This window comes from Budorcas taxicolor, chromosome 9 (genome assembly GCF_023091745.1).
Source record: "Budorcas taxicolor isolate Tak-1 chromosome 9, Takin1.1, whole genome shotgun sequence".
In the NCBI taxonomy this organism is placed as follows: domain Eukaryota; kingdom Metazoa; phylum Chordata; class Mammalia; order Artiodactyla; family Bovidae; genus Budorcas; species Budorcas taxicolor.
The window spans coordinates 87,091,108-87,097,165 of NC_068918.1; positions in this window are offsets into that span (position 1 = coordinate 87,091,108).

Consider the following 6,058-nt stretch of genomic DNA (forward strand, 5'->3'; position numbering starts at 1 on the left):
TGGAGCCCAGGAAGGCCCTTGTGAGGACAGGGGCTCTGGATCCTATGTTTGCTGGTGTCTGGTTCCATCAGCTCTGGGCTGGTTCCCGCAGACTGCAGGCCAGTGGATGGTGGTGTGCTGGTGAGGCTCCCAGGGAGCCCCCAGTGGGGGCGGAGGGAGCTGATCTGGGCAGGGACCCTAGACACCCAGAACCTTGCCTGCCAACCACAGGGCCCGTGCCCCAACTCCCAGCAAGACTGCCAAGGGGGTCCTCTCCAACCCTCTCCACCACAAGCGCTCATCCTCAGGGCAGCAAGGTTCCCTAGAGACCCAATAGCCTGGAACACAAGCTCCTATGCCCTCTCCTTTCCCTGGACCCTCCTGGGGCTGGCAGAGCCTCGGTTCTCCCCAGGTGGGGGCATCCCCAGCATTCTGGGCTGGGGTTTCCTTAGCTCACCCCCTCCTCCCCAGCAATTGACTAGACTGGCCCAGGGCTCCCCCACTGTCCTGCCCTCCCTGACCCACTTGTGGGGGAACATGGAAGGCCTCCGCCCCCCAACTCACCTGCCTGCCCACCCCTCAGTCCAAGGACCGTGGCGTTCATGAGTACTTAACCACGGAAGCAGCTTGTCTGAGCCTGAATAGAGAAAACCGTGCCTTGGTGTAGTTTCCCACTTAATGTATTTGCACCCAGGCTGCGGCTGGCAGTGGGTTCAGGGGACGGGACCTGCTGAGCCTGTTGGGGCCCAAAGTGTAACATCACTTGGTTGACATCTGTGGCTCCAGGGACAACCATGAGAACTGGAGCTGCTTCCAGGGCTTTCCCTTCAGAGCAGAAAGCTGGAAGCAGAGGTCAGTTACGATCCAGGGGTCCCCGGGGCACCCCACACAGGGCTGGCAAGCAGAGTTGTTCTGAGCATCAGAGGAAGGGCCACGAGGAGGTGGACAGGCGGATGGCAAGAGAGCCCCCACCCAGAGAATGGGGGGACCCCCGTGTCTCCTCTCCAGTGGGTGGTGTTTTCTGAGTGAGCAGGACTGGCAGAGTCCTCCTCAGTGACTAGACATCTGCTGACAGTGCTGTCCCTGAGAAGCTGGGAGGAGAAGGCCCATTCTCTTGAGCGAGTGAAAGCCCAACTCACCTCCTCTCCAGGCCGCATGGGACCCTCTGAGTCCCGGAAACCCACCCGGTCAGGGAGCTGTGTCTGAATCCTTACAGATATTCAGAGCCCAACCACTGATTCGGAACCCATGTGGCTGGATTTTTTTTTTTTTTTTGGTTGTTTTTTTTTAAGTGAAGTCATTTTGCACAAAAGTCCAGAACACCCAAAACATGTCCATTGTTTGCTGGTTCTGAAACCGGGGTGACTGCATGGGCAGGGCAGCCCTTCAGGTCCTGAGCCCCCTTTCTGTCCTTGGAAGGCCTTAATTTTTCCATGGTGTGCCCTCCAGTGACCCCGAGTCACTCCTCCACCTCTCCTCCCCACAGAGCAAGTGTGTGGGCCCCTGACCCCCAGAAACAGGTCTCCCCAGACAGTATACGGACTAGGACATATATTGTACACACATATAGATACCTGTGTTTTATGTTGATATATACTGTAAATAGCATATATACTTGAGCACTATATATGTTAATATATATTTAAAAAAGCAATAAACACCTGCTCCCATGCAACCTACACTACCAATTGCCCTCTAACTGCCATTACCCACCTCTTTCATAGCTGCATAACCCCAATTGTGTATTAATCTTATACGAGCCAGCACCACTTCTCAAGATTCAAGTAAAGTATCATTGGTCTCTGAAAGAAATCAACATGAGCCACAAACACAAGCCTCATGCATCATTTCATGTTTTCTAGTAGGCACCCTGAAAAAAAGTAGCATAAGAGAAAAATCAATTTTTATAATCTGTCTTAATTAGCCCAATATACTTAAAATATTATCATTCAATATGTAATCAGTTTAAAAATTATAAATGAAAACTTATAAGGACACTAAAAGTGTGGGAGACACCCAAGAGTTGAGGGCAGAAGAAATGAAAGAATGGAGTTGCAATTTACTGAGGCAGGACAACTAGAGGAAGGGCAGATTTGGGGCAAAGAAGAAATCAAGAACTCAGTTTTGATGCGTTGTTTGAGATGCCAATCAGACATTGCATGGTCAAGCTCGATTTGTGGATTTACAAGGTGGATTTATGAGTCTGGAGTTTGGTGGAGAGGTCCAAGTTGGAGGTCTAACACGGGGAATCATTAGCACATGAATGAATTTTAAAGCAATGAGATGGGATGAGTTCATCAAGAAAGAGAACAAATAGAGAAGAAAGGTTTGAGGACTGGCCTCAGGGTATTTGAACATTCGAAGTCCAAAAAACCAGGAAGAATCCCAAAAGGAGACTGAGGGGCAGTGTCAGTGTTATAGGAGGTGAACAGAGGAGCCAAGAAAAAAAAGGGCTGATCAACTACATCAAATGCCGCTGATGGGTCAGGAAAAGAAAGTCACCCACTGGGTCTGTCAGCACATCAGGAACTCTGCTAAGAGGAGCTCCCGTGGAGGAGAGGGCGGTAAAGCCCACTCATGCTCCACGTCAGGGAAATGGAACTCAGAACCACAGGGAGATAGCACGTCACACCTGTCAGACTGGCAGCTCTCAGAAAGTCAAGAAATGACAAATGTTGGTGAGGATGCGGATAAAAGGGAATCCTTGTGCACAGCTGGTGGGGAGGGGGTGAGGCCACCATGGAGAGCAAAATGGGGATTTCTCAAAAAATTAGAAAGAGAGCTTCCATACGATCCAGCAATTACACGCCTGGGTATTTATCCAAAGAAAACAAGAACCTAACTCAAAAAGATACATGTGCCCTCATGTTCATTGCAGCATTATTTACAACAGCCAAGACATTGAAACAATATGTGTCCATAAATAGATGAATGGATTTGAAAATGTGGCATACATTTAAAATGTGGATTTTTAAATATACCAATGTGAGATTTGGACCATAAAGAAAGCTGCGTGCCGAAGAATTGATGCTTTTGAACTGTGGAGAAGACTCTTGAGAGTCCCTTGGACTTCAAGGAGATCCAACCAGTCCATTCTGAAGGAGATCAGTCCTGAATATTCATTGGAAGGACGGATGCTGAGATGAAGCTCCAGTACTTTGGCCACCTGATGTGAAGAGCCAACTCACTGGAAAAGACCCTGATGCTGGGAAAGATTGAAGGCAGGAGAAGGCGACAGAGGATGAGATGGTTGGATAGCATCATCAACTCAAAGGACATGAATCTGAGCCAACTCCAAGAGATAGTGAAGGACAGGGGAGCCTGGTATGCTGCAGTCCATGGAGTCTCAAAGAGCCAGACACGACTTAGTGACTGAATAACAACAATACAATGGAATATTAGCCATAAAAGAAGAAGGAAATCTTTCTATATGCAACAAAATGGATGGGCCTTGAGGGTGTTATGCTAAGGGAAATGTCAGACAGAGAAAGACAAATAGCAGATGATTTCACATATGTACAGAATCAAAAACAAAACAAACAGCAAATTCCCATTGGCTGTCTATTTTACATACTGTACTGTAAATTTCCATGTTACTCTCTCCATGCTGTATGACTCGGGAAACTCAAACAAGGGCTCTGTGACAATCTAGAAGGGTGGGATGGGGAGGAAGATGGGAGGGGGTTTGGGAGGGAGGGGACATGGGTGTACCTATGGCTGATTCTTGTTGATGTATGACAGAAAACCACAAAATACTGCAAAGCTATTATCCTTTAATTAAAAACAAAAAGGAAAAGCCCAAACTTGTAAATAAAAGATTGGAGGTTTTCAGAGGCAAGAGGTGAGGGGTGGGTAAAATGGGTGGAGAGAATCAAAGTGTACAAACTTCCAGTTATAAAATAAATGTCATGGGAGTGTACTGTCCAGCATGGTGACTATACTTAATAATACTCTGCTGTATATTTGAGACTTGCTAGTACATCTTAGGGCTTCCCTGGTGGCTGCCTGCAATGCAGGAGACCCGGGCTCAATCCCTGAGTTGGGAAGATCCTCTGGAGAAGGAAACGGCAACCCACTCCAGTACTCTTGCCTGGAAAATCCCATAGATGGAGGAGCCTGGGAAGCTGCAGTCCATGGGGTTGCAAAGAGTCGGACACGACTGAGCGACTTCACTTTAGTTCATCTTAACAGTTCTCATCACTATGGCTGATTCATGTTGTATATGGCAGAAACCAACACAACACTATAAAGCAATTATCTTTCAATTAAAAATAGATAAGTTACTTTTTAAAAGTTCTCATCACAAGAAAAGTATTTGTAACTATGTGTGGCGATGGATGTGAACTAGATTTATTGTGGTGATCACTTATCAATACATAAAACTATCAAATCACGTTGTACTAACATGACTAACACAATGTTACATGTCAGTCACAGCTCAGCATTTTTTAAAACCTGACTGGAGAAGATTCAAAAGAAAATTGAAGGAACAGAAGAAGAGTTAGTGAGTAGGGAAACCATTTGAAGCAGTTTTGCTGTAAAAAAAGAGAGAGAAACAGTTATTTTAGTGTAGAAGTTTCGGGGTTGTTGTATGTGCTTCCTTGTGTGAGTATCATTCAGTGGAGTGGAAATATGATTTTGAAGAAAGAGAAAGATGAAATTGACACAAGGGAAATTCTTAGGTAGACAGGATGGGAGGGGCAGCGGTCCACAGTTTGAGAAAGTGAGATGAAGACAGGAATACGGAAGCGCACCCAGGATCCCCTGTTATGTAAAGCTATACATGTCCGACGCAATGGACGTGAGTTTGGGAGTTGGTGATGGACAGGGAAGCCTGGCATGCTGCAGTCCATGGGGTTGCAAAGAGTTGGACACGGCTGAGCAACTGAACCGAACTGATACATTTTAACGTTTGTTGTTGTTGTCCAGTCGCTAATTGGGACCCCATGGACTGCAGCACACCAGGATTCCCCATCCTTCACTATTTCTGAGTTTGCTCAAATTCATGTCCATTGAGTCAGTGATGCCAGCCAATCATTTCATCCTCTGTCATCCCCTTCTCCTCCCGCCTTCAATCTTTCCCTGAATCAGGGTCTTTTCCAATGAGTCCATTCTTCACATCAGGTGGCCAGAGTATTGGAGCTTCAGCTTCAGCATTAATCCTTCCAATGAATATTCAGAGTTGATTTTCTTTAGGATTGAGTAGTTTGATGTCTTTGATGTCCAAGGAACTCTCAAGAGTCTTCTCCAGCACCACAATTCAAAGGCATCAACTAAGTCATGTTATTTGATTTTTCAGCTGTCTATAGGCAAAACAACATCCTAGTAGAAACATTTTACCAGGAGACCCCAAAGGGGTTTACCAAGTGACTTATATGATTGGTAAAGACATGGGCTTTGAAAGCCAATAGACCAACAGGCAAAGCAGAGATTCGGGACCTTCAGAACAATGAGGCTCTCAGCTGCCCTACTACTACCACTACTAAGTCGCTTCAGTCGTGTCCGACTCTATGCGACCCCATAGACAGCAGCCCACCAGGCTCCTCCATCCATGGAATTTCCCAGGCAAGAGTACTGGAGTGGGGTGCCATTGCCTTCTCCCTCAGCTGCCCTGGAAGCCACAAATTGAACTCAGAATAAGAGGGTTTCCAATACTTTAAGAATGTAATAATTTAACTCTGCTATCTATTTGTCCTACACTGATGACTTTCTCAATAAAAACCAAGAGCTGGACCTCTCCCAGAAAGCACATTCATCCTATTCTGAGGTCATTCCCCTGGAGTAAGGAGCTCCTTTGGAAATGGATGTGTTTTTTGGCAGGAGACAGCAGGAAAGAGTCCCACATTCTATTCAGTAGACATCCCCTGACTCCTACCTAAGCTCAGCTGAGTTTCCAGGAGGTGGGAAATGGAAGTCAGTTTTAAGGACAGAGAAATGAAATGCCATAAGGGGAAGTTAAGGGCTCTGCACTCACGATTCCAACGTGGGGGTGGGATTTTCCCCACACCACAAAGTGATGCTCTGTGACACCAACTGGGTCCTACAAATCAGCTCCATTCTGACACCATCTATCCGCAGA